Below are 20,450 nucleotides of genomic sequence, written 5' to 3' on the forward strand. Positions count from 1 at the left end.
TCCACATTGGGGGCAACTTCGATAAAATTTTCGCAGAAATGGGCAAACACCGCCATGCACGTCATTACATTGGGCGTGAAATCAAGCAAGCGAAATCCAAAAGCATGCATCATGGCGCTGAAGAAATCAAAGAAAGCGGGAGAAAGTGTGCAATAAAAATAGGCACAGAAAAATGGATATGAGTCATTCGGAACCTTGGATCCATCAGGGATGACAAATGGCTCTCCATGGCCCTTGGTTCACCTCCCTCACATATAGGTATATCTTTGCCGTCCGGGGACAGCAAGTCGCCGGCGAGGCAGGCGGCTAGGGGCGAGTAGAGATCGAAAGCGTGCAACAGAACAGAGGGGAATCGGGGCCTGGGACGACCCAAAATCCTAGGGTGGGCCGGCCCACCGTGGGCACCCTGTAGAGATACACACCTGAGCGGCGAACATGCATTTTCAAAACTAATTTAGGAACATTTAGCTGACCAATTAAACGAATCTGTTTTAATAATATCAGATTCGTATTTGAACAACTAAGCTTGTTTAGCTTGATGGGTCGAGCAGTGCTATTATGACACGAAGCACGTATTCTGATCGTATAATGATCATATAAGGGGGAAACCGGAGAAATGATATTTAGCAGCCATTGTTTGCTTCGAACTAAGAACTAACTTCTAAGAGCTGAAAAGAAAGTAGAGTAACCAAGTTAAGATCTATTTTCTGGTTGAGATCAAAAAATTGAGGAGATATGAAGTACCACCTCTCTTGTGGTGCCGTGTAGGCATCGAGGGTGCTATGGCTGTCGGTGGTGTTGAAGCAGATCTGCGACGGTAGACGGGTGCATCGGGGGATAAGTCCCGTTGCGTTGGAAGAGAAGGTCGTGTGAGAGGCCCCGACAAAGAGGATGACGACACCGATGAAGCGAGAGGACGTGATGCAAGGCTCTTGGTCCGTCGCCGTGGATGAGAAACGTCCATCTCTAGCAGTGGACGACGCGGTCTTGGTAGGCGCTCCGGCATGATGGAGGACAGTGGCGATGGATGTGGTGGAGGACGGCAGCGATGGATGTGGTGGAGGACGGCGGCGATGGATGGGTTGGCGGATGGAGGCTGGTGTGGGGATGGTGTTCTAGTGCGGACGGTGTATGAATGGCCAAATGGAGGGAGAGGTACGGGGAACCATGTTTTTGGGACGCGCCTGTCTGAAATATGGGAAAGTTACGAACTTAGCCCCCGTTTAAAATTTAGACGTCTCGTCGGTTGGGGATACGACGGTAATCTCGCATCTCGCCAATATTTGCCCAGAGCGGATTCGGGCGAGGGGAGGGTGGTTGGCGCCCATGGTTGGCACCCACGGTGTATGAACGAGGCTGACAGGTAGGGCGGTTGTGTCACGTCTGAGTGAAGTTACAAACCTGCCCTGATTTCGGCCGGTCGAGTTTGTTTTGCCACCCACCGTGTATGAATGGGCACTGCTAGGGAAAAGCTTATACACAGGATCTTACCAGCAGCGAGTTTTAAAATAAGGCGATGCTGCAATGTAGCAGTAGCGCGCTCCGACAGTACTTGCTGCTGAAATAGACGTAGCAGCAGCGCGCCTCCTCTAAGCCGCGCTACTGCTATAATTCCCACGACCCCGCCGCGAATCTAGTTCTAGCAGCGCGTTTATTCGGACCGCGCTACTGCTAGGTAGTTTAGCAGTAGCGCCTTTGCCTTTAGAGCGCTACTGCTAAAACTAGCTATCTTCAACCCCCCACGCTCTCCTATCCGATCCACACTCACACTCACACTCACTCCCCCTCAACCCCCCCCCCCCCCCCCCCCGCGCGCCGGTCCTCCCCCGCCGGCCGCCGTCGCCCCCGCCAGCCGCTGTCACCTACCCCTCTTCCCTCTGTGCCGCCGTCAACTCCTCCTCCTCGCTGGACTCGGTACCTCCCTCCTCCTCCGTCCTCCCTCGACTCGCCACCGGCCGGCCCCTCCTCGCTTCGCCTTCCTCCTCCGTCCTACTCTCTTCTCCCTCCTCGAGTCGCCCCTCCTTATCCCTCCTCCCTGCTACATTTTGATTTAGTAGGCTAGTTCATATGCAACATTTTGATTTAGTTGATATGATTTAGTTGATTTAGTAGGCTAGTTGATTTAGTTGATTTAGAACATTTTGATTTAGTTGATTTAGTAGGCTAGTTGATTTAGAACATTTTGATTTAGTTGATTTAGTAGGCTAGTTGATTTAGTAGATTCAGTAGGCTAGTTGATTTAGTTGATTTAGAACATTTTGATTTAGTTGATTTAGTATGCTAGTGGATTTAGTAGGTTGATTTAGTATGCACCATTTTATTGTTATTTTTTCTGTACATGGATAGGTAGATGCTTTTGTTTTTTTGTAATAAGTTATTTTTTGGCAAAATGTAGGTGCCAATTTAGTTAAATTTGCCACTTGTTTTTTCAATCAATTATCTTAGGCAATAGGGGCCAAAATAGATGAAATGTCTTGGTAGGTGCTACCCTTATTTGGTACCCTTATAATTGTCCATAAAATTGCTTCTCGCGGAAGAACCAAAAATATCACATGCTACTGTTTTTCTTTCCTGTGAAGTGGATCGTTAATCCTTTGCTCATATTGCTTTAGGAAAATGGCGCCGCCACCACCACCACTATGTCGACTGTGCAAGTCAAGGTGCTCCAGCAGCCTTGCAACTAGCAAGCTGTTCCGCATCTATTTCCAGCCGAGTTTTCGTCATGCGGCAGTAAGAAATTAGATGAAATGTAACAACTATTTTATTTTTAGTGTTGGCATTACTGCATTGTGTCATTTTGCTTTTTTTACACAGATCGTCCCATGCAATGTGAGGTTGAAATTCAACAAGCTGACATGAGACACTATGACATTTGTGTCTCCTGGGGGGCCGTACACTATGGAGGTCGAGAGAGGACGCAATATGTCGCAGATTGGAGGAGATGGATGGGCCCGTTTCCTCGCCCACATGCGTCTTACTGGTGGTGAGTTGATCAGCTTCTCCTTTAGAGCAGAAAGACCCAAGCTGGCTATCATTTATCTCAACCTGGTGGAAGATGATGAAGATGACGAAGATGATGAAGATAATGAGGACCCACTCGATGAAGATGATGAGAACCCACTTCATGAAGCCATCATAGCTCAAAGAATGAGGCTGAGCGAGGAGGAGGTGTGCAACCTATGGGACATAATTCCGCCACGTGATGACTTTGTCGGGGTGCCATTCGTGACCCGCCTGACAAGTATCATGGTCGATCGGCATGAAATGGTATGTTATACTGACTGTAGTAATTTGATAATATACTAGGAAATGTGCCCGTGCGTTGCTACGGGAGAAACAAATTCTCGCACACCCTTAGCAACCCATTCTATGATTGTGCAATTTTCTCCTCTGTGTCACCATTGCTGATGGTACTTATATTGTCCATCTATTCACGATGAATGTGATCAATCTAAAGTGATGTGCTTGTCATCATACTATGGCATAATGCTCGTGCGTCGCTGCTACCTCTTGAGCACTGCGTTGGTTTTCCCATAAAGAGGAAAGGGTGATGCAGCAAAGTAGCGTAAGTATTTCCCTCAGTTTTTGAGAACCAAGGTATCAATACAGTAGGAGGCTACGCACGAGTCCCTCGTACCTACACAAAAGAATAAATCCTCGCAACCAACGCGATAAGGGGTTGTCAATCCCTTCACGATCACTTACGAGAGTGAGATCTGATAGATATGATAGGATAATATTTTTGGTATTTTTATGATAAGATGCAAAGTAAAATAAAAGCAAAGTAAAAAAGCAAAGGAAATAAATAAGTGTTGGAAGATTAATATGATGAAGATAGACCCGGGGGCCATAGGTTCCACTAGTGGCTTCGCTCGAGAGCATAAGTATTTTATGGTGGGTGAACGAATTACTGTTGAGCAATTGACAGAATTGAGCATAGTTATGAGAGTATCTAGGTATGATCATGTATATAGGCATCACGTCCGATACAAGTAGACCGACTCCTGCCTGCATCTACTACTATTACTCCACTCATCGACCGCTATCCAGCATGCATCTAGAGTATTAAGTTCATGAAAACAGAGTAACGCCTTAAGCAAGATGACATGATGTAGAGGGATAAATTCATGCAATATGATAAAAACCCCATCTTGTTATCCTCGATGGCAACAATACAATACGTGCCTTGCTACCCCTACTGTCACTGGGAAAGGACAACGCAAGATTGTACCCAAAGCTAAGCACCTCTCCCATTGCAAGAAAGATCAATCTAGTAGGCCAAACCAAACTGACAATTCGAAGAGACTTGCAAAGATAACCAATCATACATAAAAGAATTCAGAGAAGATTCAAATATTTGTTCATAGATAATCTTGACCATAAACCCACAATTCATCAGTCTCAACAAACACACCGCAAAAAGAAGATTACATCGAATATATCTCCACGAGAGAGGGGGAGAACATTGTATTGAGATCCAAAAAGAGAGAAGAAGCCATCTAGCTACTAACTATGGACCCGAAGGTCTGAAGTAAACTACTCACACTTCATCGGAGAGGCTACGGTGTTGATGTAGAAGCCCTCCGTGATGGATGCCCCCTCCGACGGAGCTCCGGAACAGGCCCCAAGATGGGATCTTTTGGGTACAGAAGGTTGCGGCGGTGGAATTAGGTTTTTGGCTCCTGTTCTGATCGTTTTGGGGGTACGTAGGTATATATAGGAGGAAGGAGTACGTCGGTGGAGCAACAGGGGGCCCATGAGGGTGGAGGGCGCGCCTGGGGGGTAGGCGCGCCCCCTACCTCGTGGCCTCCTGGAAGCTTCTCTTATGTAGGGTCCAAGTCTCCTGGATCTTGTTCATTCCAAAAATCACGCTCCCGAAGGTTTCATTCCTTTTGGACTCCGTTTGATATTCTTTTTCTGCGAAACGCTGAAATAGGCAAAAAACAGCAATTCTGGGCTGGGCCTCCGGTTAATAGGTTAGTCCCAAAAATAATATAAAAGTGAATAATAAAGCCCAATAATGTCCAAAACAGAAGATAATATAGCATGGAGCAATCAAAAATTATAGATACGTTGGAGACGTATCAAGCATCCCCAAGCTTAATTCCTGCTCGTCCTCGAGTAGGTAAATGATAAAAACAGAATTTTTGATGCGGAGTGCTACTAGGCATAATTTCAATGTAATTCTTCTTAATTGTGTTATGAATATTCAGATCCGAAAGATTCAAGATAAAAGTTCATATTGACATAAAAATAATAATACTTCAAGCATACTAACTAAGCAATTATGTCTTCTCAAAATAACATAGCCAAAGAAAGTTCATCCCTACAAAATCATATAGTTTAGTCATGCTCCATTTTCGTAACACAAGAATGCTCTCATCATGCACAACCCCGATGACAAGCCAAGCAATTGTTTCATACTTTAGTAATCTCAAACTTATAAACCTTCACGCAATATATGAGCGCGAGCCATGGACATATCACTATGGGTGGAATAGAATATGATGATGGGGGTTATGTGGAGAAGACAAAAAGGGAAAAAGTCTCACATCAACGAGGCTAATCAATGAGCTATGGAGATGCCCATCGATTGATGTTAATGCAAGGAGTAGGGATTTCCACGCAACGGGTGCACTAGAGCTATAAATGTATGAAAGCTCAAGAAAAGAAACTAAGTGGCACTTGAGGAGGCCCATTGTTGGAATATACAAGCCAAGTTCTATAATTAAAAATTCCCACTAGTATATGAAAGTGACAAAACAAGAGACTCTCTATCATGAAGATTATGGTGCTACTTTGAAGCACAAGTGTGGCAAAGGATAGTAACATTGTCCCTTCTCTCTTTTTCTCTCATTTTTTCTGGGCCTTCTCTTTTTTTATGGCCTTTCTCTTTTTTTTATTCCTCACTTGGGACAATGCTTTAGAAAATGATGATCATCACACTTCTATTTATTTGCAACTCAATGATTACAACTCGATACTAGAACAAAGTATGACTCTATATGAATGCCTCCAGCGGTGTACCGGGGTATGCAATGAACCAAGAGTGACATGTATGAAAGAATTATGAATGGTGGCTTTGCCACAAATACTATGTCAACTACATGATCATGCTAAGCAACATGACAATGATGGACGTGTCATGATAAACAGAATGGTGGAAAGTTGCATGGCAATATATCTCGGAATGGCTATGGAAATGCCATAATAGGTAGGTATGGTGGCTGTTTGAGGAAGATATAAGGAGGTGTATGTGTGAAAGAGTGTATCATATCACGGGGTTTGGATGCACCGGCGAAGTTTGCACCAACTCTCAATGTGAGAAAGGGCAATGCACGGTACCGAAGAGGCTAGCAATGATGGAAGGGTGAGAGTGCATATAATCCATGGACTCAACATTAGTCATAAAGAACTCACATACTTATTGCAAAAATCTACAAGTCATCAAAAACCAAGCACTACCGCATGCTCCTAGGGGGATAGATTGGTAGGAAAAGACCATCGCTCGTCCCCGACCGCCACTCATAAGGAGGACAATCAAAGAACACCTCATGTTTCAAATTTGTTACATAATGTTTACCATACGTGCATGCTACGGGACTTGCAAACTTTAACACAAGCATTTCTCAAATTCACAACTACTCAACTAGCACGACTTTGATATTATTACCTCCATATCTCAAAACAATCATCAAGCATCAAACTTCCCTTAGTATTCAACGCACTCATAAGAAAGTGTTTATTAATCTTGAATACCTAGCATATTAGGATTATTTAAGCAAATTACCATGCTATTTAAGACTCTCAAAATAATCTAAGTGAAGCATGAGAGATCAATAGTTTCTATAAAACAATTCCACCACCGTGCTCTAAAAGATATAAGTGAAGTACTAGAGCAAAACTATATAAATCAAAAGATATAAGTGAAGCACATAGAGTATTCTAATAATTTCCAAATCATGTATGGCTCTCTCAAAAGGTGTGTACAGCAAGGATGATTGTGGTAAACTAAAAAGCAAAGACTCAAATCATACAAGACGCTCCAAGCAAAACACATATCATGTGGTGAATAAAAATATAGCTCCAAGTAAAGTTACCGATGGAAGTAGACGAAAGAGGGGATGCCTTCCGGGGCATCCCCAAGCTTTGGCTTTTTGGTGTCCTTGGATTATCTTGGTGGTGCCATGGGCATACCCAAGCTTAGGCTCTTGCCACTCCTTGTTCCATAATCCATCAAATCTTTTACCCAAAACTTGAAAACTTCACAACACAAAACTCAACAGAAAATCTCGTGAGCTCCGTTAGCGAAAGAAAACAAAAGACCACTTCAAGGTACTGTAATGAACTCATTAGTTATTTATATTGGTGTTAAACCTACTGTATTCCAACTTCTCTATGGTTTATAAACTATTTTACTAGCCATAGATTCATCAAAATAAGCAAACAACACACGAAAAACAGAATCTGTCAAAAACAGAACAGTCTGTAGTAATCTGTAACTAACGCAAACTTCTGGAACTCCAAAAAATCAGAAAAAATAGGAAGACCTAGGAAATTTGTTTATTGATCAGCAGCAATTGGAATCAGTATTTTATCACGTTCTGGTGATTTTTAACAATTATTGTTGTGAACAGAAAGTTTCTGGAAATTTCTGCAAGATCAAAGAACTATCTTCCCAGAAGATCCTATAGGTTTAACTTGGCACAAACACTAATTAAAAAATAAAAACACATCTAACCAGAGGCTAGATCAAAGATTTATTCCTAAACTGAAGGAAAAGCAAAAAAAACTAAAAATAAAATTGGGTTGCCTCCCAACAAGCGCTATCGTTTAACGCCCTTAGCTAGGCATAAAAGCAAGGATAGATCTAGGTATTGCCATCTTTGGTAGGCAATCCATAAGTGGCTCTCATGATAGATTCATATGATAATTTTATTTTCTTCCTAGGGAAGTGTTCCATGCCTTTCTTTAATGGAAATTGAAATCTAATATTCCCTTCCTTCATATCAATAATTGCACCAATCGTTCTAAGGAAAGGTCTACCAAGAATAATAGGACATGAAGGATTGCAATCTATATCCAGAACGATAAAATCTACGGGCACATAATTCCTAGTTGCAACAATAAGAACATCATTAATTCTTCCCATAGGTTTCTTAATAGTGGAATCCGCAAGGTGCAAGTTTAGAGAGCAATCATCAAAATCACGGAAATCTAGCAAATCGCACAAAGTTTTGGGAATAGTGGAAACACTAGCACCCAAATCACACAAAGCATAGAACTCATGATCCTTAATCTTAATTTTAATAGTAGGTTCCCACTCATCATAAAGTTTTCTAGGGATAGAAACTTCCAACTCAAGTTTTTCTTCATAAGATTGCATCAAAGCATCAACGATATGTTTGGTAAAAGCTTTATTTTGACTATGAGCATAAGGAGAATTTAGCACGGATTGCAACAAGGAAATACAATCTATCAAAGAGCAATTTTCATAATTAAATTCCTTGAAATCCAAAATAGTGGGTTTAACATCTAGGGTTTTGATTTCTTCAATCCCACTTTTATCGATTTTAGCATCAAGATCTAAAAACTCTGAATTTTTGGAACGCCTTCTAGGTAAAGGTGGATCATATTCAGTACCATCATCATCAAGATTCATATTGCAAAACAAACATTTCATAGGGGACACATCAATAACTTTTAGATCTTCATCTTTACTTCCATAGAAATCCGGTTTCGCGGCCATCTTATTAACTAAGGTAGCCTGATTATCCGATATTTCAGCTATCAACTTCTCAAGACGAGCAATTTGGGATCTCAAACCGTGAAATTCTTTAGACATATCATCGAGCTCTTTATTCATATAACTCACAAAGCTTTTCTGTTCTTTAAGCTCGTTTCTGAAGAAATTATTATGCTCAAATTGCAAAACCATAAAACTCCTGACGTTGCTTTCGATCTCTTCTAATCTTTTAAGGTGAAGATCACCAAATCTAGGTAGAGCCATTGCGACAAACAAGCAATCCAACACACGAGAAAACGAAAAGCAAGCGAAAAAGAGGCAAACGGAAAAGAGAGGGCGAATAAAACGGCAAGGGTGAAGTGGGGGAGAGGAAAACGAGAGGCAAAGGGCAAATAATGTAATGTGGGAGATAAGGGATTGTGATGGGTACTTGGTATGTTGACTTTTGCTTAGACCTCCCCGGTAACGGCGCCAGAAATCCTTCTTGCTACCTCTTGAGCACTGCGTTGGTTTTCTGTTCAAGAGGAAAGGGTGATCCAGCAAAGTAGCGTAAGTATTTCCCTCAGTTTTTGAGAACCAAGGTATCAATCCAGTAGGAGGCTACGCGCGAGTCCCTCATAGAAGAAGAGGGGGAGAACATTGTATTGAGATCCAAAAAGAGAGAAGAAGCCATCTAGCTAATAACTATGGACCCGAAGGTCTGAGGTAAACTACTCACACTTCATCGGAGAGGCTATGGTGTTGATATAGAAGCCCTCCGTGATGGATGCCCCCTCCGGCGGAGCTCCGAAACAGGCCCCAAGATGGGATCTCGTGGGTACAGAAGGTTGCGGCGGTGGAATTAGGTTTTTGGCTCCTGTTCTGATTGTTTGGGAGTACGTAGGTATATATAGGAGGAAGGAGTACGTCGGTGGAGCAACAGGGGGCCCACGAGGGTGGAGGGCGCGCCCTGGGGGGGTAGGCGCATCCCCCTACCTCGTGGCCTCCTGGAAGCTTCTCTTACGTAGGGTCCAAGTCTCCTGGATCTTGTTCGTTCCAAAAATCACGCTCCCGAAGGTTTCATTCCGTTTGGATTCCGTTTGATATTCTTTTTCTGCGAAACTCTGAAATAGGCGAAAAACAGCAATTCTGGGTTGGGCCTCCGGTTAATAGGTTAGTCCCAAAAATAATATAAAAGTGAATAATAAAGCCCAATAATGTCCAAAACAGAAGATAATATAGCATGGAAAAATCAAAAATTATAGATACGTTGGAGACGTATCAGTCGCTACGGAGTAAACGTTGAACAATGGATCATCATCGTCGTGCGGTGGTGACGGGTGCCAGCGGCTCTAGCGTGGTGGGCTTCTGGCAGCCGCACATGCTTTGACGAGTACCCTGGAAATTGCGAGGCCCTCCTCCTTGATCTAGAGTATATAGGTAAAAAGGCCATTATATTGACCTCAACAACATACTGTAGCATCACAACAACATACTGTTGACTGAGCCGATCAATTTCACCGTCATCTTAATTTACAAACGGGCAGCATGCAAGCCTACCAAATAATGCACAGCCGTTGTGCATGTACGTTTTGCATGCACCTGGACCGATTCAACGTCATCTTACTTTGCATGCGGTCTACCATGCACAACGACACCTTCATCACTACACTACTACTACATCGCGCAGCTCATCTCCCATTGCCGATCTGCTACCTCGCGCCATGGTATTCGCCGTAGCCGCGTGATTGGCCGACCTGGATGGCAGGGCGGACTCTTGCTGAACCTCGCCGGATTGCTAGCCCAGTATTAATGCTCGCTTTAATTTCGCCTGAGATCTGGGGTCCGTAACTCCCACGATTTATGCTTCCTTTCTCTCATATAGGCCCATAATGTCTTTATACCCTCTTTATTCCTTTCCTTACTGGCTCATATATCGGAATATATTTCCTATTTTATAACTTTCCTCGCTGTCCCGTTGATTCTTCAGGAGGCTTATTGACTTCAAATCATAAACGTATATAAATTGATGTAATGTAGTATAATGAAGCGAGGTGAGACTATTTAATAATTGAACAAATCATCCTTTTTTCTGCATAAGCACGATGTAGCTCAATTGGACTTGGGGTATGCGTACGAACGGACGAAAATTCAGAAGGAAGAAGCAATAGCCCTTTTATTAGTAGGTATAGATATCTGCTTTATTGTTATACTTACAAATGCAAATTATCCGATGATATGCTTAGTGAATCTGATGATATGCTTAGTGTAGAGTCCAATGATATGCTTTGTGGAATCTAGTCGATGATATGCTTTAGTGTAGAGTCTGATCACATGCTTATTAGTGTAAAATCCAAGGAACTATTAATAGTGTAGATAATCCATATATACTTATTAGTAGATTTCATGATTAATTAGTACAAATGCGTAGTACTATGTCTTTTGATAGTGTAGAAATCTAGACTTAACAGAAATATATTTGCAAGAGTATGTGCGAAGCTATTTATTATTTGATATGTTTTTCTTATTCAAAAATTGCCAAAGAACCTATCTGTGAGTTGTGGTATCGAGCCTGATGAAGAAGGCTCAGCTGGACTATGCCTTACCGCAAGGGGCTTCGTCACCACCTGTACTTACCACATGGACACAGACGGTCGCACACACTTAAACTCGGTTGGGTGGAAGAGATTCCTCGTTGGCAAGAATCTTCGTGTTGGACAGGCCATCCTAATTACTATCAGGAACACCCACCGCCCAGGCTTGAGGATGATGATCGTCGTTAATATCATCTAGAACTACATATGTGTGTGTGGCTATATCATCTAGAACTACATATGATGATTGTCGTCGATATCATGTAGAACTACATATGATGATCGTCGTCGATATCATCTAGAACTACATATGATGATCGTCGTCGATATCACCTAGTACAGCTTGAGGATGCATGTTGAGTATATATGAAATTGTTATCTAGTACTCCCTCCGTTCCAAATTACTCGTCGTGGTTTTAGTTCAAGTCAAACTTGAACTAAAACCACGACGAGTAATTTGGAACCGAGGGAATACTACCTAGTACCTATAATGCTTTATGGCTTTATGAAATTGATATCTAGTAGTACCTAGTATCTCGAAATTGCAGTTTATTGAAACTGAAACCGGGTGAAAATGATGAAAGATATAACAGTAGCGCGGGGCTAGGAAATCGCTACAACTAACTAATAGTAGCGCGTTCCGGAAAAGCGCTACTGATATAGTCAATAGTAGTAGCGCGGGTACAGACAACGCTACTACTAAGAGTTAGCTGTAGCACCTTATTGGTAGCGCGGCCGCCCGCGCTGCTGATAGCCTCAAAACCCGCCCTAGTAGTGGGGGAAATGGAGGGAGAAACAGAGGTCTTTCGGACGAGCTTGAATCAAATGTGTTTTTCCGCCCATGTTTGGCGCCCACCGTGTCGAAATGGGCTCAGAGGCGGTCATGTCACGTCTAATTGAAGTTACTATCCTACCCCTATTTAGAGGAGTGGAAATCGGGCCGATGGATTGTCCGTGTAATGGGTAGATAGTAATTTCCATCTCCCAAACACTTGGCTTCGGGCAGCCGACGTGGGAGTGGACATTTTTCCGCTTCTTTCGAATATTGGGACAATAAGCATCCACGTTTACCCTGGCAACTAAATTTGTATCCATTTTGTATTCCTATACGAATCTTTATAAATCATTCTATGTGGTTTTATATATCTTCAAAAGGATGACAAAGATGTATTCCACTGTCATATATGAATATGGTTTACAAATGCCGATACTCAAATTCAGAAGCTAGAATCCAGTTTAAGGTGAATCCGAATATTTGGAACACTTCATGTCCAACTCAAATGTCACACGCAGCGTAATGTGTACTCCCATTTAGATATGTACACAAGCGATGTATCAAGATTCAAATACCGAGTCAATCAACCAAGAATGTACAGAACTAATAGACATATAAACACTTATAGAGTATATGGATCAATAATATCAACTAACATACATCAGCCAGGCCGCTGTACTTTTCTTTGCTACAACAGCATCCTTTTTTTAGCCAAGCTACTACAGCATCTTGGCCCTTTCCGATGCGTGCCACTTATGGTCCATCTATACTACTATTATTGCTGAATGCACATTCAGCCCGATTGGCATATTTGTAGGTCTGGCACAGCAATCAAAATGAAATGTCTCCGAGTCTTATCAATTAATACAGACTTGTGCTCAAATAAAATTACAAACCAAAAAACAAAAAACAATTATTACATGATCTCTAAAACAAATGGTTTGATTGATTACATGAACAAACAACACAAAGGTTATTCAATGATGGAAAGAACATTTCACCTATGATTTACCAAGTGGGAATTTAATTTCCTTTTTTCCTTTAGGACCTTAACAATGTGGTCAGTCTCACCTTGCTTCATTTTGAAATCCACAAAATACTTAATGGTTGTCTTGAGTACTGCTAGTGATTGTGTTGTTTGCTTCCTCAACATGTCAACTTCATATCTAAGTGCAGAAGCAGACCAACTCTTTCTACCACTAGTTTAGCCTCTAGAGCATCAGCAGTTGGCAATTCATAATGCACGATTGGGCCGGTGCCACTACTGTGGGATGATACAACGTCCATGGGGACCTCGCTCTTTGATCTTGGGCTAACCTGTTTTGCCATTAAAGTTCCGATTGGATTCAGAAAAGTTGAAGTTAGCAAAACATCTTAACTGGGAGTTATAACAGCAAACCAGTTAAACAAACAAGGAATTAAATAGTTTCAATTCGATGCTGAAAAGTAGTTATTAACATCATTGTAACCCGTTGTTGTAGCAGCAAAGAAGTTAAACAAACAAGTAGCTATTTAAGTTCAGGCAAACAGGTAATTCTTAACAGTAAGTATCAAACACATAGATAGGCGCAGTCTATAATAGGATTAACAGGATGTGGCATTATGTAATCAGTAGCAAACTAAATTAAGCCAAGCAACGTAATTGAACAATTTTGCAATAAGTGGCTAACAAAAATTCCGAGAAGCAGGTAACTGAACTTATGCTAGTTCTTTGTACAGGCACACTGCAACTTCTTTTTAGCTTACAAGGTTGTACGAAGGAGTCGATGTCATCAATTGCTTGGATACGCAGTCTCAATACTTCTTTCTTCCCACACTGCATTGGTAAGTCGAATGGTTAATCTGGTAAGATGGTGTGTCCTTGATATGTTATATGAGGACGTGTAGTCAGACTAGTTGTAGCCACACACATCACACTGGCTTTTACTGTATATTTCATGCGATTACTTTTGGCATATCGAGATCTAAGCAATCTACAATAGGATGAAAAGACTGGCATCCTTCACATTATTGGCGAACTTAGTTCATAGAAACAAGCAATTCAACCATTCTATGGGTAAATCAAAAGCGCCACTGGAATATTTTTCACTACCCCTATCATACACACAAAAAGGGGCGACACCACCATAGGGGCTGGTATGGGCGACCGCCTCGGGTGGCTTGTAAGTGTGCACCTAGTTTGAGTCATCCAGGTTGGCCCACGCTAGTTTTGTTCGTCCCAACGCACGAGCAGGCGATGTAAAAAATGAAGAAAAATGTTTCAATTTGGATAGGCCAATAACATAAGTGCAAGGCAGGCCCTATACTAGGCTCGCGGCCCAAACGAGCGCCTCCCATATCGATCGACGGCAGGAAAAATCCCAATTCATCCGCTCCAGCCTCCAGTCTGGTTCGCTCCTAACCTAGCCGCCGCTGGATAGACCGACACAGCACTTCCTGGCGCCCTCGTTGGAGGGCGGTCGCCGGGCTTCAAGCGAACGGAAGGACAAGAAGATGAAGATCCAACCCTGTGTTGGGGAACGTAGTAATTTCAAAAAAATTCTACGCACACGCAAGATCATGGTGATGCATAGCAACGAGAGGAGAGAGTGTTGTCCACGTACCCTCGTAGACCGAAAGCGGAAGCGTTAACACAACGCGGTTGATGTAGTCGTATGTCTTCACGATCCGACCGATCAAGTACCGAACGCACGACACCTCCGAGTTCAGCACACGTTCAGCTCGATGACGTCCCTCGAACTCCGATCCAGCCGAGTGTTGAGGGAGAGTTTCATCAGCATGACGGCGTGGTGACAATGATGATGTTCTACCGACGCAGGGCTTCGCCTAAGCACCGCTACGATATTATCGAGGTGTAATATGGTGGAGGGGGGCACCGCACACGGCTAAGAGATCAATGATCAATTGTGTGTCTAGAGGTGCCCCCGTGCCCCCGTATATAAAGGAGCAAGGGGGTTCGGCCGGCCAAGGGGAGAGGCGCGCCAGGAGGAGTCCTACTCCTACCGGGAGTAGGACTCCCCCCTTTTCCATGTTGGACTAGGAGAGAGAGGTGGAAGAGGTGGAGGGGAGGAAGGAAAGGGGGGCGCCGCCCCCCTCTCCTTGTCCTATTCGGACTGGGGGGAGGGGCGCGCGGCCCTGCCCTGGCCTCCTCTCCTCTCTTCCACCTAGGCCCACTAAGGCCCATTAAGTTACCGGGGGGTTCCGGTAACCTCCCGGTACTCCGGAAAAATCCCGATTTCACCCGGAACACTTCCGATGTCCAAACATAGGCTTCCAATATATCAATCTTTATGTCTCGACCATTTCGAGACTCCTCGTCATGTCCGTGATCACATCCGGGACTCTGAACAACCTTCGGTACATCAAAACATATAAACTCATAATATAACTGTCATCGTAACGTTAAGCGTGCGGACCCTACGGGTTCGAGAACTATGTAGACATGACTGAGACACCTCTCCGGTCAATAACCAATAGCAGAACCTGGATGCTCATATTGGTTCCTACATATTCTACGAAGATCTTTTATCGGTCAGACGGCATAACAACATACGTTGTTCCCTTTGTCATCGGTATGTTACTTGTCGGAGATTCGATCGTCGGTACCTCGATACCTAGTTCAATCTCGTTACCGGCAAGTCTCTTTACTCGTTCTGTAATACATCATCCCGCAACTAACTCATTAGTTACAATGCTTGCAAGGCTTATAGTGATGTGTATTACTGAGTGGACCCAGAGATACCTCTCCGACAATCGGAGTGACAAATCCTAATCTCGAAATACGCCAACCCAACAAGTACCTTTGGAGACACCTGTAGAGCACCTTTATAATCACCTAGTTACGTTGTGACGTTTGGTAGCACACAAAGTGTTCCTCCGGTAAACGGGAGTTGCATAATCTCATAGTCATAGGAACATGTATAAGTTATGAAGAAAGCAATAGCAACATACTAAACGATCGAGTGCTAAGCTAACGGAATGGGTCAAGTCAATCACATCATTCTCCTAATGATGTGATCCCGTTAATCAAATGACAACTCATGTCTATGGCTAGGAAACATAACCATCTTTGATCAACGAGCTAGTCAAGTAGAGGCATACTAGTGACACTCTGTTTGTCTATGTATTCACACATGCATTATGTTTCCGGTTAATACAATTCTAGCATGAATAATAAACATTTATCATGATATAAGGAAATAAATAATAACTTTATTATTGCCTCTAGGGCATATTTCCTTCACCCTGGGTGTAGCCTGCGTGGGAGGCAGCGGCGGCAGCACAGGCATGGCATCGAGCTTGCGCAAACGGACAGTCGCAGTTTTCAAGAGTAGTATGCGCAACGAGCAGGTACATCACATCCCTGATTATATATAATTCAACTCTTCAATTTCTGGCCAATAGTTAAACCTGACGGTGTTGTAAAACTGCTTCTATGTAGGGAATCTATGAGAAAATGAAACCAATTTCTACTAATTTTATAACTCCCCCAATCAATACTGAACTGACTGAATCGGATGAATCTAATCAAGTTTTCGGTGCAAACATCCAAGCTCATGTTGTTCTTGAGCCTGAAGTGTCTAATGAACAGACTGGTAATGAAGGATTTGATGCAAACATTTTACATGCTCCTGGTGATGAACATATAGTGTCTAATGAGGCATCTAATGCAAGCATTTTGCAAGCTCTCATTGAAGGATTTAGTGTCTAAGGATGATCTGCTATGTTGAGAGAGACATAGAGATTTGCAGGCATTGATGACAAGCAAATTATAGTGCATTTTCATGGCTTGAGGAAACGTCGAGGCCATCTACCAGAAAGTCCCTGTATCATGACAATGTAGCATAAATACTTTTCTAATCTGTTGTTTGAAACTATTGGCATACTTGTGCAGGATAGATATATTGATATGCAGTTTGCGCACTGGTTATAGGTGCAATTACACTTCGATATTTTCAGCCAGAGAACGAATAATTCAAGCAGGTACAGACCATGTTTGTAGTCCTTGTACACCATGTTGCATTTTGTGTTTTTTAGTGCTTGCATCATTTAGTGTTTATAATTTGAACTACTTTGGATCATTAGCTGGTTTTCAAAGTGCATGTAGCTTCACATTTCTCAAGTTATGTTGATTTCCGGAGTGCAAGTTCCTTCGTATTTTTTAAGTTAAATGTTCGCCCCTGGTAACTTGAATTCGTGGATCCGGCACTGCACACAAATCATACACGAATGCCAGTACGAATTAAATGAAATGCAGGGACTTACGCTAGCTTGTTGTACAGGCTCACTTCAGCTCTGCTTGCGCTTGGGATGTTCCATGTACAAGTCCATGTTACCACTTGCTTGGATGTGCAGGCCTTGTGCTCCTTGCACCCCCCTCTGCATTTTTGACACGGCGATTGGCTGATCAAATAAGAGGAATCGACCTTGCTGTTGTACCGGAGGACAGATACTTACAAGGTTATACGGGTGTGCAAGATGTGTACCAGATCCCGTAGCGCCGTCATGCTTCACTAAAAAATTGATTTGCTTGTTTCAGATGATATCTCCAGAAGAAATAAGAGTTAAAGTCAGAGTTGGATAGGCGTGTAAGCTAAGAGAGCAGTGAAAGGATATCCAAACATCGTCGGAACAGTGCACAAGGGAATGATGTGTGGATACCTGGTTCGGGCCGGCGTTTGGGCATGCTCTCCTAGCTAGAGTGCGGGTCACTTCAAAGCCGTTGAGGGTGATGCGCTGGCGTTGGCTAGCCGTGCACGGATGCAGATCTTGAGTGGCAGCGGAGCGCTATGATGCGGTGGACGAGACCGTTGGTGAAGCCCCAGCGGCCTCGGGTGGCGGAGGCGCGATGATGTGCTCGGTGAAGTAGCCCCGGTGAGGTGGAAGACGGCGTCGGTGAAGCGCACCTGATACGGTGGAAGTCGGTGTCTGTGAGGCACGTCGGTTGCGGCGGCCGACGTTGTCGGTGGCCACCCGGTGCGGTGGACGAGGGCGTAGATGAGGTAGCTCTGGTGCGGTGGTGAAGCGCGACCGTCGTCTTCGTCGTCGTCGTCCGGCACAGAGGTGGGGAAAGAGACGAGACGAGGGGTGATTCGAACTTTGCTTGGGTTGGCAGAGAATCAGGGATTTGAGCAATCTGGGCGCCGAAGGGGATGGTGGAGAAGGGAGATTTTGCAGGGCTGGAATTGGGGCCGCCAGATATTTCAATCCGAAACGTGGAAGCACGAACTTATTTTGTCGTCGTCCTTTTTTTGGGGGGGGGAGGGGGGTGGGTGGCTGGGTGCTAAGCGTCTATCCGACACACGCGACCACCACGACACGACCCTGGTCTGTCTAGTGCGCCTACATTTGAGAAGGCAAACGAATCTTCTTTCATTTGCAAACGAATCTGTATGTATTACCATGCCCATGTTTTCCTTGCAATAATTAGTCATTCGAAACGAGATACTATAAATTAATTAATGAGGAGTTATTTGAAAAAAAATCAAAACGGTATCCACGGTATCCACGCTAACGTGGATTAGAGTGTGTGTCACATAATTAGTTATTTGAATTAGAGTGTGTGTCACATAGCGATCTCCAATTCTAACGTGGATTTCGCATTTCACTGTATCCATGCTATTTTTTTAATACAAACTCATATGTATATGATGAACACCATGGTAGTGAGAAAACTTTTGGATGGATTCAAACATATGACCTACAAAATAGCACAACAAATCGAGTCAATGTCAACTTTTCGAAACCTAGTATGGCACGAATTCGAAATAATTACCCATATGCATGGTCCTCGGTTCAAATCTTACAATGTACACCGAATTGAAACATCCATATTAAGTCCCGTACTATCTACATTCAAATGTTGTTTTTAGCCCCCCCCCCCCCCCCCCGCACACATGCTACATACTTCCTATATCGGTCAATCTTCCTCTCCTAACCACCTCAGGAAGCTATCGGTTTTCAACACACATCCATTCTTTCTCTCCATGTTTCGATCTCTAACTCTCTCAACTACACAACCCCCTTTTTCCACTCTGTTACGAAATGTGTTTACCTCACACACCCGCCATTGCACCCCATGCCGAGCTCCCTCTCTCTCTCTCACCCTCTCGCGCTAAATACATGCATTGCCTATCTAGCCCCCCAACCTCTCGTGCGCACGCACGCACGTTATCTATCTAGGTCACTCCCTCGAGACTGTCTCACTCTTTCTTCCGCACGGCGGGCCACACTCATTCAATCTCGCTCTCTTTATCTGAGTCTCGTTTAACCTCGTTTTCTTTCAAACACAAATGATATATCTCCCTGTTTGGGCCTCGATCGACCCACTCTATACTCTCTCATGCAGATTGTCTATCTAGGTCAGTCCATCGAAGCTGCCCCCACTCTTTCGACCTCATGGCGGGCCACGCTCGCTCTCTCTCTCCCTATCTCTCTCTCTGTATGTCTCGATTGACCTTTCTCTTTCTCGGACAAAAACGATATATCACCATGTTTGAGCCCAATTCGACTTATTCACATTGTATACTCTCTCATGCACATTGTCTATCTAGGTCACTCTCTCCAACCCGTCTCACTCTTTCGATCGCACGACGACCCTATGTGATCGATTGACCTTGCTTCCTCCCACGCACAAAATATATCTACACGTCTGTGACTGGATCATCTCTCAAGCTCTATCTTACAGCCCTCACCCTTGCCAAAAGCTCAGTCGGACAATATCTCTCCTGAGCATATATATTTGTTCAATGAATGTCGGACCACACTCACTTTGTCTCTCTATCTATATGTCTCTTGATTGACCTCGCTTTCTCATGCCGTATCTTCCACACATTGAAGCTACCTCTCCATCCCTCGGAAAGCCGGAGCTATTTACATTGCGAGGGGCACTCCAACCTTGGATTAATTTGTGTAGCCATTTATTCCGGTCAGTTTAGATTATATTTTCATAGCATTCGGCCCACAACTACTCGAAACACCGTTGCAACCCCCGCAACTCCCCTAGTTGATTTCCCTGTGGCTCGATCTTTGCTCTCTCGCACGTCCTTTCTCGCCTTCAACGTCGCACCATGGTATTATTGCAAAAAACCCTGTTGTTCTCTTTAATTATTATAAATAAGCTACAAAACTACACACCGATAGTCCACTTGGAATGGAACAAATTTTGACCCACAAATTAAAGTGCTACAAACTACACACCGAGGGGCCCACATGTCATGAAACAAATTTGGACCCATATACAAATTAAAAAATAAAGGACGAGGATCGAACATGCGACCAGGGCCTTCAAGCCACACGTCAATAGGCAACATACGTAGAACAACAATGTTTGTTGTACCTCCCTTTGTTCACATAA

Source organism: Aegilops tauschii, chromosome 1, assembly GCF_002575655.3.
Source record: "Aegilops tauschii subsp. strangulata cultivar AL8/78 chromosome 1, Aet v6.0, whole genome shotgun sequence".
NCBI lineage: Eukaryota > Viridiplantae > Streptophyta > Magnoliopsida > Poales > Poaceae > Aegilops > Aegilops tauschii.